This window comes from Nycticebus coucang, chromosome 18 (genome assembly GCF_027406575.1).
Source record: "Nycticebus coucang isolate mNycCou1 chromosome 18, mNycCou1.pri, whole genome shotgun sequence".
Classification (NCBI taxonomy): domain Eukaryota; kingdom Metazoa; phylum Chordata; class Mammalia; order Primates; family Lorisidae; genus Nycticebus; species Nycticebus coucang.
This window is the reverse complement of record NC_069797.1, coordinates 29,659,394-29,678,148: the sequence shown is the minus strand read 5'-3', so window position 1 is coordinate 29,678,148 and position 18,755 is coordinate 29,659,394. Positions and strand designations below refer to the sequence as shown.

The 18,755-nt window shown below is 52.0% G+C and overlaps 1 protein-coding gene across 8 annotated transcripts in view; it reads left to right on the top strand.

Moving 5' to 3' along the window:
- Positions 1-18,755, top strand: part of RPH3AL (rabphilin 3A like (without C2 domains)) — a 158,448-nt gene that overhangs the window by 74,077 nt on the left and 65,616 nt on the right. The gene's annotated exons all lie outside the window — the stretch shown is intronic.

Genomic DNA, 18,755 nt, shown 5'->3' with positions numbered 1-18,755 from the left:
GCTTTTTTGCAGGCTCTCCCTCCCAGATGAGCGTGTGTTGAAAGTCCTTCATGGCCCCAGTCTCCTGCTCCCTTTCTAAACCTAACCCTCAGCACCTATCACCATAAGAGCCTAGAAGAGGCAGCCTCCTTGAGCCTAGAAGAGGCAGCCTCCTTGAGCCTTCATCTGAGTCACCTCCACCTTGGCCTCACTGTGTCTTTTCTCCTTCCACCTAATTCATTTGTAGAAGACTTGTGTTTGTGTCTCGTTATGAAGATGGATCTTTTTTCATTCAGCTACTGATGTTTCCTAAATTCCCAGAAAAAGTCACTTAATTCATCTGCCTCGAGGGGCCTTTTCTGGCTGCTCTTGCTTCTCTGAGGCTGTTTGGCAGGAACTGACTTGGCTCCTGTTGCAGGGATCAGAGGATGAGACCAGACACCAGGCAACATCTTGGAGCATCCACCTTGCTCAGGAACCTGAGAAGCAGAACATCTCCATTAAGGCGCACTTTTTTCTTGCTCTTCTGGGGCCCGCACTATGGCTTTTCTTCTCCCACATAAAGAAAAAGAATTGCCACTTGGTGCAGTTCAGAGCCCATTCTATTCACCCTGGCTTGTTCCTGGCGTGCCACCAAGTTTCAGCTTGGGGTCTTCAGGACAAAGGCAGCTCAGCCTATAGAGACCCAGGATGGCTGGGGAACCACATGGCCCCAGCAGCAAGGTCCAGAGCTTGGACCTCCCCTGCCCTGTTCTGGCACCCACCTTCATTATCTGTCCTGTGGGGTCAATTCCTATCCCCACTTTGTGCTAGGCCTCAAGGATGAGGAGGTGGAGGTGCTGGCCCTGAACCCCCAAGAGCTCCTAGTTAGCAGTTAGGGTAGTGCGGCCTGAGAAGTGCTGCAGAGGCAGAGGCGGGGTGACCGTGGGGCAGATCTGCTGTGGGTGAGCCTGCCAGCATCCAGAGAGAGGGGGTAGGCCTCCGCACTGCAGGGTGCTGGAGCCGGGCCTGGAGGGTGGGCATACAGGCTGGGGGATATTTCAGGAGGAGGCATGGCCCTGGAGAGGCAGGGTGCCGAGGAAGTGGGGGGACTGGTGGGTGTGTGGCGTGGCTGGTGGTCTGGGTCTATGGAGGAGGGAGGAAGAAGGGGGGTGAGGGCAGGATCAGGAGGCTGTGTGTGCTGGGTGGAGGAGTTTGTGCTTTGTTCTGTGGCAGCAGAGCTGTTAAAGGGTGCTAAGCAGGGAGGAATGACAGTCACATGGGTCTTTGGGGAGGTTAAGTCCAGATGCAGATTTGGGAGAAGGAATATGTAGTGGTTAGAGAGAGCATGTGGGGAACTGAATTATCCAGTTAGCCATGGCAAGGGCCAGGATGGAGGCCGGAACAACCGAAGTGGAGACTCAAAAGGCAAAAGCTGCCAGCAACGGGCCAGACCAAGCTTGTGAGCCAGGCCCCTGCCCAGCTGATTGTTAAAGCCACCCTGGGAGGTTGTCATTGGCACTTTGGAGGTGAGGGAACAGAGGTTAGGTGGAAGTTTCATCCCCTACCAGGTCACGGTGGACCTGTGGTGAGGTCTCTTCAGCCTTGCCCACAGACTGGACTTGTGCTCGGGCCTCCCATGGAGGGCTGGGCTGGGACAGGTAGGCTCGAGGGGCACATTGGTACAAGTGGGCTGGGGGTCTAGGAAGCCATGTGCACCACGTAACCTGTAGGCTGGGTGCCAGAACAGGGCCGGGGAGGTCAGCAGCTCAGAGGCAGATGGCATGGGGGGTGGCCGAAGTGGTTTGGGCGAGGACAATGAGCCAGGTTGAGGAAAGGGCATGGTGGGAGGGTGGGGTAGGGGCAGCTGTCTTCTCCCCTTGAACCTGTCTGAATGGCCTGTCCGGAGACATTTCTGTGACACCACCTGGTGTCTTACTGTTGGGGGTGTCAGAGCTAGGATAAGAGAGCTAGGACCATCTCTAGGCACCTGCTATTTGTGGTCAGGTCACCCCTGTGTGTGAGGAGTTGTGTTGAGAAGGAGCAATTCTGTAATCTCAAGAAGCTGCCCAGTGGGGGCAGAGGAGGGTTGTGTGAGCTGGGCCTCCAGGGAGGAGTAGCATTCCCCACCTGGCTCCTCAGCTTGGAAGCTGGTGCCATCCTACCTCCTGGATTGGCCCTAGTGGGGCCATCTTCAGCATGGCGGGGCATAGGCTACTCTGAGTTCAGCCACCAAGATCTTTGGGCTTTTATGCTGCATCTTGACTTTACCCCGAGCCTACCTGTGCCAGTGCCTGGACTCCAGGCTTTAATTGTGTTTCCAACATTTGACAACTTCTCCACCTTCCAGGCTGTGTACCTGGTGGTGCAGACCCTTGGAGCCCACTCCAGTCTCCCTGATGACCCTGTTCCTCTCCTACCCAGTGACAAAGGAGCTGGGTAATGCTAAATCAGGGGTCAGCACTTGTTTTTCATAACCCTTAAGCTACAATGGTTTTCTTGTTTATAAATGGTTGGGGGAAAACTCAAAAGAATAATATCTTGGGTGGTGCCTGTGGCTCAGTGAGTAGGGCGCCGGCCCCATATACCCAGGGTAGTGGGTTCAAACCTGGCCTCGGCCAAACTGCAACCAAAAAATAGCCGGGTGTTGTGGCGGGCGCCTGTAGTCCCAGCTGTTCAGGAGGCTGAGGCAAGAGAATCACATAAGCCCAAAAGCTGGAGGTTGCTGTGAGCTGTGTGACGTCATGGCACTCTACCGAGGGCGGCAAAGTGAGACTCTGTCTCTACATAAAAAATAAATAAATAAATAAATAATATCTCATGGCATGTGAAAATTATGAATTCAAATTTCAGCATCCATAAAGATCTATTGGACCACAGCCAGGTATTCATTTCCACATTGTCTGTGCTGCTTTGGTGTTACACTGTTAGACAGGAAACCTAATGTGTTTACTTTCTGTCTTTTGTCAAAGAAGTGCTCCACCAAGCTGCTCAGAAGTGGGAAGTGGGAGACTTCCTTCCCTCTGGGTTAGGTCATGGATGGGGAGGAGGTGCAGGTGAGATGGGGGGGCGATCCAATGGATGACAGAATTTAATGAGATGGTGTCTCTTTGTCTTCTTTTCTTTCCCTGGAATTTTAAAAATAATTTTCATTATTGCATAGAAGTTTAGGGCACTGCATTCCAGCTCCCTGGGTTCTTCTGGCTCAGACTGGTTCCTTTCTTTTGCCTCAATTGTCTTACCTGGAAATTGGGAATAATAACACTACCTACCTCAAAGGGGGTTGTGAGGACTGGGATGCGGGAAACATGCAGCAGGCTCTTAGAAACAGTACCTGACAAATGCTCGATCATTATAAAAAGTCAAATAATATAGCTTCTTTCTTTCCTTTCCTCTTTCCCTCCCCATTTCTTTCTCTGATAACTTCCGGGTGATCTAATTCATATCTAAGGCATTAATTCCTAACTTTATAAACCCCAGATTTTATCTCCATTCAGAAGCCTGTAGAGAACGGCTGAGTTTATTTTCTAACTTAGATGCTTCATGGCCTTTACATATTAAAGATAATCCAACCCTAAAGTGAAATCAAACAATGTAGATGTGTGTCAAGTATGAACCCTCCTGCCACTGACCTTGGCAGTCTGCATATTTGTCCTTCTACGTCTTTCTCGGTCTATACCATACAAATGTTCATATATATATATATATATAAATCAATTTTTTTCTTAATGGGATCATAATATATGCTTCTTTTTTTTTTTTTTTTTTGAGGCGGAGTCTCACTTTGTCACCCCTGGCAGAGTGTAGTGGCATCACAACTCACAGCAACCTTAAACTCCTGGGCTCAAGCAATTGATTCTCTTGCCTTAGCCTCCCAAGTAGCTGGGATTACAGGTGCCCACCACAACACTTGGCTGTTTTTAGAGGCAGAGTCTCGCTCTAGCTCAGGCTGGTCTCGACTTCTTGAGGTCAGGCGATCTGCCCACCTCAGCCTCCCAGAGTGCTGGGGATTACAGGCACGAGCCACCTAATATGTGCTTCTTATTCTGTAATTTCCTTTTCTCATCTTTTCTTTTCACATAATAACATGTCAGGGACATCTTTCTGGGTCTATATATATCAATCTAATCCCAGTTTTAGGAGATTTGTAGTATAAAGCAATTTTTCACGCTTCACCTCCTCTTTTCCAGGAGGCTCATGCGCCCTGCTGGGTGCCTATGAGTAAAAGCCACAGGGAGACCTGCACACCCTCAGGCCTGCAGACACCCCCATCCTGCTTCCTGCCGAGCCCCAGGCCCGGCTCCCTCCTAATGGCCACTGCTCTCTCCACAGTCCCGCTTCTGCTGCCTTCCTTGGCTCAGCCCTCCCGCCACACACACAAACACATACACACACTCACACACATACCCACCTGGGTATGAAATCCAGTTGAGGACATGGTTCAAGGTGATTTCCCAGAAGGCACCTTGATCCTTGTGGTGTGGGGGCAGTCGCCTAAATTCATATATCCGAACAAGCCTCAGCTGCACCTGCCCTGCTGCGCCCACACCTGCCAAGAGTCAGGAGGCCTAGCCCAGTGCTTTGAGCTCCCTGAGTGACCTCAGATAAAAATCCTTTCCTCTGGGGTGGCGCCTGTGGCTCAGTAAATAGGGCACCGGCCCCATATACCAAGGGTGGTGGGTTCAGGCCCAGCCCCCGCCAAACTGCAACAAAAAATAGCCAGGCATTGTGGCGGATGCCTGTGGTCCCAGCTACTGGGGAGGCTGAGGCAAGAGAATTGCCTAAGCCCGGGAGTTGGAGGTTGCTGTGAGCTGCGATGCCACGGCACTCTACTGAAGGTGACAAAGTGAGACTGTCTCTACAAAAAAAAAAAAAAATTCTTTCCTCTGTCTGGGCCCTATAAAAGGAAAGAGTTGGATGAGAGAATCTCTCTGGCTCTTCCTGCTCTTTCCTGCTGTGATGCTCAGGCCTGGCCCTGCTCTTGCAGCATAACTGTCCTTAGATGGGGGAGCGATGGCAGCAGCTGGAGCTACAGCTCGTCTCTCTGTGCCTCTGGGACACAGCTCAATTTGTTATAGTTTTAAAGCTTTGGCTCCAGCTGTATCCCCCGCTGGAGGAAGCCACTGTGGGGGCTGGTGTGTGCTTCTGAGAGGCCCCTGTGCCTCTGATATTTCTGTAGTGTCATATGCCCCCAGGAGATAGGTAAACCAAATGCAGTGTTTATACCCATTTTTTAGGTGGAGAAACTGAGGCTCAGAGTGATGATTCACTCCTGGTGGCATAGTCAGGACCTTGCTACTCTGGTGGCATAGTCAGGACCTTGCTACTCTGTCAACTTGGTTCAGAACTTTGCCTGTCTTCCTTTCGGGAAGTACAGAGAGTTAAAGATGTGCAGGCGACTCACAAAGGAAGATGTTATCTGGCCCCTGCTTGCAAATGGGTGCCAAGGCTGATGGCTAAGTGTACCCAACACAGGGAAGGGATCATAGCCCCTAGAGCAGAGCATCCAGAGTAGGGATGGTGCTCAGCCTGGCCCCCTGAGGAAGTACCCCCTGCAGGGTGGGCCTGGGCCTTGCCTTACCTAGGTGGCTGGATAGTAGCTGGACATGTGGAGGAGTATGTGGGCCAGAGGCTTTGCAAAGCAAACCCCTTTACTGGGTGGCTGAGAGCTTCTGTCGGCTCAAAGGTAATGTCAGGGACATGGTCAAGGCTCTGTGACTTGTCCAGGCTGCCTTGCAGTGACTTGTCCCCCTCGGGCCCCTGCCACCTGAGCCCAGCAGCTATTTTCCCCGGGTCTGGTCAGCAGAGCATGCTGGCAGCAGGAAGTGTCTTTGGCAAATCTGTTTAGCAGCCGTTACCAGGAGCGGTAATTTTGTGCAGCCTCTTGTCCTCTGTTGTGGTAAATAACAGATAATGACATTTCCAGTCCAGCGGGGCCCGGCTGCACACCTCGCTGGCTGCAAGCTGCCACGCTCTGGGAGGCCTGCAGTTCTTCACCGCTCCCAGATCGGCCCTGTGCTTCCTGCCCCGACATTTCTCTACAGCTGTTTGCTATCCACTGACCCTAACTTGGGGTGGATTTAGCCTGTGCTATTCCCTTTCAGGAAGGTACCAGGGCAGCTCTCCTGCTGATGGGGGATCTGTGGGGAGAAGTGGTGCCACTTTGTCTCCCCAAGTCTCCCTTCAGCTCTGGCCTCAAAACTGAGAATGAGGCCTTTATCTTCAGAGATTTCTTGGAGGAGGGGAGGTCTTTAGCCTTCTCCCTTCTGAACTCTTCCCTTACCCTTGTCATCCTGTCTTCCACAGAAAGGAGGGTTCTCCCAGGTTACAGATGGAGAAACTGAGGCCGAGAGGGGTGATGACCCACCAGGCATTCCGGGATCTGTGTTCCGCCTCAGACAGGAGTGTAGTTTGGGCCCTGTAGGGAGAGAGGCTCTGCCGGGCCCCCTGTGCACCCGGGTTGCTAGGCCAGGGGAGGGGGTGCTGTGCCATCTCCAGGCCCCGACTATGGTGGAGTCCTGTTTGCTTTCCAGCCCACAATGTGCTCTTCTGTTTATTCACCTTGCTCAAACGCAGCTCCAATCATGTAGTTCTCTCCCTCTCCCTGAGGTCTTTAGTGGCTCCCTACTGCCTACAACAGAAAAATCTAAAATGCCTCCACACGGTATCCAGGGCCCTCAATCGTTTCCTGGCTGCAGCCTGCTGACTTTAGCAGCATGAATGAAATGCCCAGCTGGGAGTTCCAAGGCCCAAGGGGTGGACCCAATTCTCCCTGGCCCTGACCTGCCATCGCTCCCTTTGGGGCTCTGTCCCTGCACATCACTGTGGTCCCCTGGGTGGCTGTTACTGTTGTTTCCTTAGAATGTTAAGAAGTCCAGAGTGTTTAGTCTGTTGTATTTTTCAAATGAAAAAATCAATTCCAAACACAGGTATTTCCTGGCCGGGAGGATATTTACTGTGTCCCAGGCCTGGGAGAGAGCACAGAGAAGGGCAGGGGTATTTTCCCGAAGACTGACCTTTGGCAAGTCAGGGAAGCCAGGGCTCTACCCTGGGATAGGTGAGGCTATGGAAGGGCACAAATGCCCACGGTGCGTTGGTGGGGGCAGAGCTGGGGGATGTGGGCTATCACCCCCAGCCTCTACCCCTCATTCTGTTCTCAGATTTGTTGGACAGCTGGTCATTTGGCACTCAGCTGGGTCCCTGCTTGTGCTCTGGATCCCTTCCACCTCCCCCCAGTCCTGGCCCAAGCACGGCCCCTCTTCCCCTTCTTCCCCCAATGCTCACATTCCACCAGCTCCATCTCTGAGTCTTCTTCAGCCCAACTCCTTGGCCCCTCCTGCCCCAGCTCTATGCATGCCTCCCCCAGACTTCTAGAAAGCGGAGCTGAACTGCTCCTCTGCCTGCCACCCAACTGCTGCCCAGCTCTCTGCCCCGAGTGACGCCTGCCTGCCTCCAATGAGTGAGGACTTGCCTCCAGTCTGCCTTTGGCCACCTCAGTATCCACAGGTCTACTGACCTACAAGGGGCCCTTCCATCCCCTTGAGTCCTGAAGGTCCAGCCAAACCTGTGTGCTGTCCCTCCCTCTTCAGATTCTGTCATCCTGACCCTTCTCCCAAGCTCTCGTCCTGTGATCCACTGTCACTGCCTAGCTCAGTGGTTCTCAACCTATGGGTCGTGACCCACAGGAACTGTATTAAAGGGTTGCAGCATTAGGAAGGTTGAGAACCACTGGCCTAGGGTGGCGCCTGTGGCTCAGTGAGTAGGGCGCCGGCCCCATATGCCGAGGGTGGTGGGTTCAAACCCAGCCCCGGCCAAAACTGCAACAACAAAAAAATAGCCGGGCGTTGTGGCGGGCGCCTGTAGTCCCAGCTGCTTGGGAGGCTGAGGCAAGAGAATCACATAAGCCCAGGAGCTGGAGGTTGCTGTGAGCTGTGTGACGCCACGGCACTCTACCGAGGGCTATAAAGTGAGACTCTGTCTCTACAAAAAAAAAAAAAAAAAAAAAGAACCACTGGCCTAGCTCTTCCACGCTGTCCACGGACCTCCCAGTATCATTGTCCACCCCAGCCCCTCTGTTCACGCAGCCTCCATCCGTCCTGTTGGTTGGGCTGGTGGCCTCAATTGACTCTGAAGTCCTTTCTTTCTTGTTTCCCTCACCTCCTATGCCCAGCTAGGATCTGGAATTCCATAGGCATCTGGGAATGTTCTAGAAAAGGGGCCTCTACTAAGACTAAAGGACAGATTGGCTGGAAGAGTGACTGAATTCATCATTTGCACAAAAGCCCTTTTTCTGCGGAGGCGCCTGTGGCTCAGTCAGTAAGGCGCCGGCCCCATATACCGAGGGTGGTGGGTTCAAACCCGGCCCCGGCTGAACTGCAACCAAAAAATAGCTGGGCGTTGTGGCGGGCGCCTGTAGTCCCAGCTACTCGGGAGGCTGAGGCAAGAGAATCGCTTAAGCCCAAGAGTTGGAGGTTGCTGTGAGCTGTGTGAGCTCTGTCTCTACAAAAAAAAAAAAAAGAGAAGTGTTTGCCCAATGCCCTTGATGTCATTGGCCCTGACCTGTGGCTAACATTTGTCCACCAAATTCAACTCCTGCCTTATCCTCCCATGGAGATTTTAAGCCTTCCAAAACCACAGGGCTATGACCTTAAGTATCTTTGGGGTCAGGCCCTAAAACTATAGGAAAAAGCCAACCAAATTACTTTTCCCTTTTCTCACAGTCCCTCAGTACATCACACTTCTGTGACTTCTGTCTCTCCCCACCAACTCCCAGTCCGTGCTACAGCAGACTCTCCAGTGGGGTGTCCCCCAATTCAATCCAGACACTATCTACCATTGTCCATTGGCTCAGGAGCTGCAGATAGACAGGGCATTTTCAAGATGCATATGCAGGAGTGAAAACCAGAGCCTGGGCCAAGTGACTACCAGGCAGCAGGCGCTTCACTTCTCTGTGAGGAATTGTCAGTCATCCAGCCTCCCTGCCCAAGGCTTCTGGAAAGCAGAGGTTGGTTATGCAGCCAGGGCTAGGGGAGGCCAGACCTGGTGTCTGGAGCTTTCCTTTCCGTGTCCATGCTCCTGGCATGGCCAATGTCTATCTGTAAATTGGGCTGCTGTCTGGCTTCAGAGGGCCTGACCTCCCTTCCCCCCACCCCCACTGTCTATAAGGACGGCTCTGTCCACTTGCTTCCTCCCTGGCAGCCTCAGAACCAGAGACATTCATTTTCTGAGCCAAATAAGCATCCTTTTCAACAAGTTTGGGGGTCACAGAGAGCATGGATGAGTGTCCAGATTGGGAGTGAGATCCCAGGCCAGCCCTCTACTTACTAACCTTGTGTGGACAAATGACCCAGGCTGTCTGTGCCTCAGTTCCCTCCTTGTTAAATGCATGATCTGTGGGAAGCACTCATGCCGGGTCCAGCACAAAGCATGCATCGTGTAAGCTTTTGCATTTGTTACTACAGACCTGGGTTTCAATCCCAGCCCTCCCACCTCCTCATAATGACAGCTTGGCCCAGCACCCCAACATCTCAGGGGCTTCCTTGGGCATGGTGTTCAGATCAGAAAGCCTTGCTCGCAGGGCTGTTGTGAAAGTCAACGAGATTAAATGCGATAATGATGATATGTGCTGAGCGCTAAGCATGGTGCTGGGCATGGAATAAGTGTCCAATAAATGGTGGCTATTATCATTATTATGAGTTGTAACTCTAAGTAACCACGCAGCAGGGAGCAGGATTGATGTGAGCCGGTTTCGCCTTTCCCTGCCCTCGCTCCCTCCCTGTTTGGAAGCTATTCCAGAAGGCAAAGAAGAGGAGTCAGAGAGCTGGAGAGCTGCTGGCTGCCTGTGACCAGTGGTGTTTCTGGGAGAGGATGACCTGGAGTCAGTCCCCCAGGGATTTGGGTGAAGTCACATGGACCTGCAGTGGGAGGCTGTAGGGCGTGCCTAGCTCAGCCCAGGCTGGTGGGTGGGACACAGAAGCAGCGGGTTTCTGCCTTTGGGGATAGGAGGAACTGATGAGGGTACCAGGATTCTAGTCCCAGAAGGATTTGTTGGAGTCAGGCAGAGGTGGAGCAGAGTGAGTTTAGACCAGCTGATGCTGGTCACCCTTTGCAGGGCAGGTCAGCGATAGGCCAAGCCCTACGGTACATACCAGGTCTGGGGGATTTGGGTAGGGTCATGTCCAACAACCCCGATAGAGCTGTCCTCAGGAGAGAGGCAAGTGTTAGTGCACATTGATTTGTCATCCTCACTCATCTGTCCCCACATGAGGCTCCTCAAGACCCAGGCTTGATCCCTTTGATTTTTGAAGGGGATGATTCTGGAGCCCCCCTGTCTGGGCTCCTTTCCCCTCAATTTTAGGGCTTTAGAGCAGCGTTGATCAACATTTTGAAATACAGGCTCCCTTTCGATAAATGTGGAACCTTTCCACATTCTTTTTTTGTGCTATTTGAAATTTTAAAATAATATTTTGTGTTTGAAAAAAAGCGAACATAGGGCTGGGCACAGTAGCTCAACCTATAATCCTAGCACTCTGGGAGGCCGAGGCAGGTGGATTGCTTGAGCTCAGGTGGATTGCTTGAGCAAAAACAAGACCCCCGTCTCTACTAAAAATAGAAAAACTGAGGCAGGAAGATTGCTGAAGAGTTGAGGTTACTGTGAGCTATGACGCCATGGCACTCTATCCAGGGCAACAGAGTGAGACTCTGTCTCAAAAAAAAAAAAAAAGTGAACATAATGTTGAATGTCCCATCCTCAGGCCCTTCAGGCTCTTCCCTCTCTGCCCACCCCCAGCCATCCCTGGGAAGAGAAGAACCCCAGGCAGTCACAGGCTGGTGGCCATGGTGGCATGGTGGGACATTAACACAAGCACATAAGGGACTCACCCGGCTTCTGGGGCTGATGACCTGGTTCTTATCTGAGATGAACCAGCTCCCACCCTCTGGGGATAACTTTTTTTTTTTAGACAGAGTTTCACTTTGGTGCCCTTAGTAGAGTGCGGTGGCGTCACAGCTCACAACAACCTCCAACTCCTGGGCTTAGGCAATTCTCTTGTCTCAACCTCCCCAGTAGGTGGGACTACAGGCACCCGCCACAATGCCCAGCTATTTTTTGTTTGCTGTTTGGCCGGGGCCGGGTTTGAACCCGCCACCCTTGGTATATGGGGCTGGCGCCCTACCCACTGAGCCACAGGCGCTGACCCTGGGGATAACTTCTTTGTCCCTTCCACATTTACGTGCATAATTGCCGTCTGCTCACACCTTTATGTGCAAATCCTCTTCAGTCTTGTTAAGACTTAATCCTCTGTCCATTCAGGCCAGCACCTATAAGTGTCCTCACCCCCAGAGCTGTGCTATTGGTACTTCCTGACCCACTATAGGCTCCACAACTGCCTACTGAATGAATGAATTCCTTGAGACCAAATACCATGCCTCATGCTCCCGCTTTTGATTGTACATTATTGGATTGCTGGTTTTTAAAAACTCTGCTCTCACCTTCTGATTGAATAACCCCTGTCCACCCCCTGCAATAAAGCCATTGCTGCTGCCGCCATGTTCCTGTCACCCACACTGCATACACCTTCAGCCCAATGGAGACAGCCCACACCTTCTTTGTTTCCCATGTCCTGATGGAGAAGAGGCAAGAAATTGGGACGCAGCCTCCTGGCCTTCGAGGGGACTCTGAGGTTAACCAGGACCAGGAAAGAGTTAATGGATGGGGTAGCTGGGGTGTCATCCTCATTGTCCACCCTGCCGGCAGGCATCCTGGTGGCTTCATCTGGTCTGAGTACCCTGATTTCCCTGTGTCTGACACTCGCACAGTAAGGCTGGAACACAGAAGTGATCCAAAGCCACAGCCAAGTCATGATTTGTTATTATGTGCTCTGTGAATGTTAATAATCAAGAGCTGATGCTGTTGCCTTTTTTAACCCTCCTCTCCACTCAGGACGCGGTGGTAACTGACTGTACGTGAGTGGCAGGCGGGGGGAGGAGGTGTTTTAGAAGCCAAGCCTGAAATCAGCAGGAAATGATGGTGCTTTTTTTCATCTGGGAGAGGTGACTGGAGGATAGACAGACCTGGGGTTTGCAGGTCGTCCCTAAGTAGTGCCAGCGGCTCCTCTGATGGAGGGAAAGGGCCTGCCTGGTGGTGGTGGTGCTGCGCCCTTCCAGAAGCCTGGGTGAAGAGAGGCAGTGTGGGTGCAGCCCTGTGTGGCTAGTTCCCTGGGAGCCACTGCAGCGAGGATGGAGGAGGTCGGCCCTTCCAGGGCACTGGGTGGGAAGCACAGGGAAATGTGTCTTCCCTCTGAAATGTTCCTCCAGTCCCTTCTACTGTCTCAGACCAAGCAGCAAGTGGCTAATGTCAAGGCTGTGCCTCTTTGGACCCTCTCTGTGACTGGGTATTACTGGGTAGTCAAGGCAAGGTCCACTGCCCCATGCAACTTGAATGTGTGTGTAGTCCTGGAGGATCCCAGGGCACTAGCCCTGCCTTTACTCAGGGCAGGAAGATACTGAGGGTTTGGGAGAGCTCCTGGCTCAGGCAGCTGGGCCTGGCTGGGGCATCCAGGGCCCAGATCTGAGGCTCAGGACCAGATATCAAATTCATTTCTAGGTGTCAAGTCACTTAACCTCAAGCCTGAGATCCCTTATTTATAGAACAGGAACAATAATACCCTCCTCTTGGGGCTGTTGTGAAAATTTAATACAATTCGATGTAAAACAGCCATCTTGGGGGCAGTGCCTGTAGCTCAGTGGGTAGGGCTCTGGCCCCATATACTGAGGGGTGGCGGGTTCAAACCCAGCCCCGGCCAAACTGCAACAAAAAAATAGCTGGGCGTTGTGGCAGGCACCTGTAGTCCCAGCTACTTGGGAGGCTGAGGCAAGAGAATCTCCTAAGCCCAGGAATTGGAGGTTGCTGTGAGCTGTGTGACACCACGGCATTCTACCGAGGGTGATAAAGTGAGACTCTGTCTCTACAAAAAAATAAAAATAAAATAAAACAGCCAGCTTGTGCCTCATATAATGTAAGTACCAATGAAACATATAAATATTTATAATTATGTATATCAATATCTGAACTATGTATATTTAAAGTTGTTTGGCAGCAGGGCCTGGGTGCCAGATACCCATCCATGGGAACAAGGCCGTTTCCAGCCCTCCACTACATCTGCAAGTCCAGCTGACTGCGTCTCCGTGGTCGAGAATGGCTGAGCTGGGTCAGACTTGTTCAGTGACCCCAGTGACCCAGAAACACCATCTCGGACCCATTTGTGGGGTGCACAGGCCTGACTACATTTGAGCCCCAGTCAACCAATACTTATCTTGTCCCCTGCCTGAGCGGTTGCTGCCAGCTTCTTTAATCCATCCTCACCCACAAAAACCCAAGATTTGGTCAAAAATAAAGTCGGGGGCAAGTGATTTCCTAAAGCATTTAGCATAGGCTTCCTTTAAATAGGAATTCTGCTTATCCATTCAAAATAGATTTCGACTTAGCACAATTTGATTTACATTTTGGCTGATACTCTCCTCGGTGGTTTTCTGTGTATATATAGACTTCTAAGCGGATAGAGGCACCTATACATATTTATGTGGTAGAGTGTCATACTACGCAGACTGTCAACAACACGCTCTTTTTTTTACTTAACAATTTATGCTGAATATCGCTCTATACAGCCTCGTCATTATTTTTGTCAATTTTTCTGTTTACATCATCACTTTTATTGCTGTATAGCTTTCTGTAAAACACAACAAAACTCTTCCTTTCGAAGACTGGATTTTGCACACCAGGAATACATCGTGTGGCATGAAATGCAGGCGTGGTGGCTGGCCCGTCAGAGCTTTGTGTGTGTGCCTTGAGGTTATCCTGCCTGCTTCGCTGGGGCAGGCAGACAGCCCCTGTGTGAGCACCTAATGAGAAGCCGTCTTACCTACCAACGTACCTACCACCAATGGGTCCCAGGTGGTGTTCCTGGGTCACTGGGGACACTCTCAGGGAAGGAACCCAAGATAAGTTTTGCTGGTTTATAAACTACTTGTTCAATGGAACCCTCATTGAGGACAAAGGGTCATACCTTCTTCATCCTCAGAATTCTGAGAACAATGCCTCCCGTGCAGTGTTGAATAAATGTTTGTGAATTGCAGTGCCAGATATTTAAATGAACCATCTTCAATATTCATTTCTGCAGCGCGGTGTACATTTTCCAGGCCTCCCTGTACAGGGCGTTTAAATGCAGTTTCATCCTTTTTGGTTGGATGAGCATCGTGAACCTCGCTTTCTGTGTGATAAATGATAGCGTGGTGCAGCCCTTAGGGCCCATAGAGGGCTATGTGGCTGTTTGCTCAGTGGCTAAATGATCCCAGACAACTCGCTGTTCCTGTGGGATAGTGGTTTCTGCTTTCAGAGCTGTTTCATTCCCTCCCTCTACATCAGTACCAAGCCCCATCCCACCTTCTCATCCGTGGCAGCTTGGGGCTCAGGCCATGCAACTTCTTGGGATTCTGCGTGAAATGGGGCAGGGGCTCACAGTGGGGGCTCGAAGGCCAGCCTGGGTGTACAGTGCCTGAGCTTTGAGCCCGTGGTCCTGCAAACCTCTTCGTTGTGCTTCCTCATCCTTGGCAGTGGTCTGGGAAGGGGGAGCAGTGGGATGGGGGACTTCAGGGAGTTGGGGGTGTAACTGAAGTGGCCTGGGCTATGAAGACATTGAGGAAGGCCCTGACCAGGCCTTGGGATGAGTCTGCACACATAGGCATTCTAAACCATGCACCCTGGGAAAGCAGGCAGAGTGGTTGTGGCAGAGAGTAGGGTACACATCCTTGCTCCCCAGCTTGGTAAAGGGGTCCCAGGGTCATTTCCTCTGTGGCTGGTCCAGCCTGGATTCATGCTCCATACACTGAGAGATTCATGAGAAGGAGGTGTCCCTGGTCACAGCCGTACCTCCCCTGGGCAACCCATGTGTGGCTCTCCCTGGAATGACCTTCTGTCATCCTGCAAGTCAGCATCACTCCGTGGGGACCTGAGCGGCCCCTGCCTGGTGCTGCCAAGGAAGCGCTACAGGTCTCTGTGTGTCTGTCTCCCCAGTAGACTGGCAGGTTCCAGAGAGATCATGTCTTCCCTTTTCAATTGTGACTTAAAAGTAGCTCCCATTTGTATATTTGTTTATTCTGCAAATAGTCATTGTGCCAGATACTGGGAATAGGAAGGTGGACAGAAATAGATGTGGCCTCTGCCCTCTGGGAGCTAACAGACCAGTGGGGGAAGTGACAGTGGTACTACAGCTGCACAATCGGGGGTAAAATCACCACCTTGATAGTGGAGAAGAGGCAAGAATTCATTTTGGAAGCTCTGACAGGGTAAGAAGTCAGGGAAGACTTCCTCTGCTTTTGCAGAGGTCTGAGGGGTGCATAGGTTAATGAGATGGTGTGGCCAAGTACATCCTAGACAGTGGGGGAAATATGTGCAAAGGTCCTGTGGCAGGAGGACCAGGGACTGAAGGGAGGCCAACATGGCTGGAGCTCAGAGAGGTGCTGGAGCCAGGGGAGACAGGTGTGAGCTGAGGCTGGCCAGGAGTAGATCCAGCCTGAACAAGCATTGCACACCACGGGCGGGCGAGGGGGTGGTGTTCATCCGAGAGCCGCAGGAAGCCTCTGAAGGCTTTTAAGCTGCCAGGGATGGGAGAAGTGACATGATTAGATTTGCATCTTGAAAAGATTGGTCCAGGAACATGTTGGGAACCAATTGGAGGTCAGCCAAAGAGGGGGCGGGGGACCTGCTGGGTGGCTTTGATGCAGGCCAAGCACTGGCGGTGGCAGCATGGATGAGGGTGGCAGTTGACAGGTTGGAGAGATTTGGAGTTCTTGGATATGGATCATCTGGGTGTAAATGAGGGACAGTGAGGATCAAGGGTGATGCTGGCTTTTGGCTTGTATGACTGACAAGCTGGCCTCCTTCACCAAGGCAGACACGCTGGCAAAGGACTGAGGTTGCTGTCTGCTTAACCTTTTATTATGCTAAGCACATTTGTGAGTCATCTCTCTTGTTCCTCCCATCTGTGGCCTGGGTCTGCCCATTATTACCAATTTACAAATGAGAAGATGAGGCTCAGAGAAGGAAAGTACCAAGTTCAAGGTTGCCTCTAAATGGCATACTCTGCCCTCTCCTGCCCCAAGGCCTGAGGGTGAATTCCTGGGACATCCCCTTCTCTGTATTCTTGGGGGTGGGTTATACATTTGCAAAAGAAATGCACAGAGGGACTGGGACAGGAGTGAGAAGAGAGGGTAGCGTCTGGCAAGGGCCTAGAGTTTTATCATTTCTGCTCTGAGTCAAGCCCAGATCTAGGCTTGGTTTGTTTAACACTCAGACACAGTTCCAGGCTGTAAGATGCTGTGGCAGCCAAGCCTGGGAAGCCAGTACTTATTGCCTTGGGCAGATCTGCTAAAGGAAGCCCATCTCTGGCAGGGAAGCCAGTGGTCACCCTGGGCCCAGGGACTGTCCTTGACACAGATTGTGAAGTGTTCTTTTTGCACTGAGATGATATAGAGGCTGGCTCTACCTCTCTCTCATAGGCTTTTTAAAATGCCACCTGCTTAATCTTCTGTATTGGAACCTGGGAACAAAGACCAAGTCCATAAGAGGAAAAGTTTTGTTATTCTCTTGTTGATCTGAGATTTAATGGAGCAGCAAGTATGTATTATTTGAACTGGAGCGTATCATCTTTTTGTGGCTGTGGCCTTGTAGGTAGTGCCCTGAGCCCCATGCCCACTGGAGATGCTACAGGTGTGTGAAGATGACCAAGAGATGGCAGGGCCTGACCACAGAGGCTGCTGGTGATGCTGCCACCCTCTCCGCCTCAGGTGGAATGGGGGAGTTTTTCTTTCCACCTGGCCAACCACATGGTTTTGACACACTCTCCTAGTTCCTTTTCCTGCGCCCAGCAGCACAGGGGTTTAATCAGTCAGGCAGTACTTACGGAAGGCGTGTGCACGCTCATCCTTCAAAACCCCACTTACCTGCCATTCCTGCCAGATAGCCGAGCCATCTGTGTGAACGCATAGTACATCACTGACCACGAGGGGGGCCTGGCGCTGCCCTGTCCATCTGCGTCCTGCCAGCACGGGGCTCTATTCCGCATGGGCGCCACAGGTGATGGTTATGTGGATTAGAAACCCAGAGCATGAGTGAGAGTCAGATGGGGCGGGGCAGAGACAGGAGGTGGACTGGGGCGCATTAGTCTCATCAGCTGGAAGCAGGTGTTGTACAGGGGCATCGGGAACAGGCAGTTGGGGCCGATCAACTGGAGTCCTGAGGGCCAAAACTGAGGGCGAGGTCCTCTGGCCTGGCACCATCCAGCAGAAATTTCGGTGATGACAAAAATGTTTTATTTCTGTGCTGTGCCCACCAGGCATGTGTGGCAGTGGAACACCTGATATCTTCGGCTGAGGAACCAAGTTTTCCGTTTTATTTAGTTGTGATTAATTTTGATTTAGATAGCCATATGTGGCTGGTGGCTACCGTGTTAGACCCACGCAGGCATAGAATTGGATGGGATGGGGAGGGCACTGGTGGTAACAGCGAGAGGCACGCATTGAGTGCTTATCCTGTGCCACTTGCTTTTCGTGTGTATCCTAGTTAATCCTCAGCACAACCCCAGGGGATAAACTCCATTATCCCATTTTACAGATGAGAACATCTGCAGCTTAGGGAGGCTGTGAGCAGCTTGTCCAAGGACCACCTGGGCCCGCCGCACCCTAAGCCCTGCCTTGGCACCACCTCTAACAGTCCTGGTGGTATGAGTGGACAGCCCTGAGGCCCCAGGGCTTGAGATGACTCCAGGGTTGAGAGAGATGACGAGATACACCTGTATCTATGGCTCCCAGAGGGGGCCAGGGGCTGCAGTGGACCGAATGTTTAGATGCCCTCCAAATCTCTGTGCTGAAGCCCTCACTGCAGAAGAAGGCTGCCATCTATAAATCAGGAAGAAGGTTTTCACTAGAAGCAGACCATGCTGGCACCCCAGGGACTCGGGCCCCCAGAACTGGGAGAAATAAGCGTCTGTTATTTATTCTGTGGTATTTCTCCATGCCTGCCGAGCTCAGACGAGCAGAGATTGCCCTGTCCCCTCACCCTTGGCTATGCATGTACTGGAGGGCAGCTGCCCCAGAGGCCATGTCTGGGGTTACCTGTGGGGTGTCTGTGCAGATGCCGCTGGGCCTGGGCTTCCTGCCTAACGCTGGAAACTTCTCTCCTGAGAGATGGTTTGGAAGTCAGACGCAGACTCCCCAGCCCGAGTGGCTGCTCCAAGAGCCAGAGCCAGGGAGCCGGTGGCTGCTCCAAGAGCCAAAGCCAGGGAGCCGGTGAGCAGGTACAGCTGCACCCACGGTCCCAGCAGAGCCGTATCCCAGGGTCACCTGTGTTTTCTCCTCTGCCCATTCATCTGACAGCCATTAGCCACATCTGCAGGGACCTGCCTGAGCAGAGCCATCTTCACAGAGAGCCGTGCATACCAGCCTGACACCTGGGCAGGGGAGGGCATGATTAGCTCTCCTAAGGTCTGGAAAAAGATCCTCCTTTGTTGCCAGTGAGTGACCTTGGGCCGTCTGTAATCTATCTGAGCCTCTATTTCTTCATCGGAATAATGGGATCGCAATACCCACCTCCTTCCTACGTTGCTGCCAGGGCTGTGGAACCCGGCACACATAATTGCTCGATTAATGGGAGCCACTGACTTTTAGTCCCTCCTTGTTTCTGTCACCATCATCTCTCTTAACAGCCTTGAGAGGGACAGAGCATTCTGTGTGTGTGTGTGTGT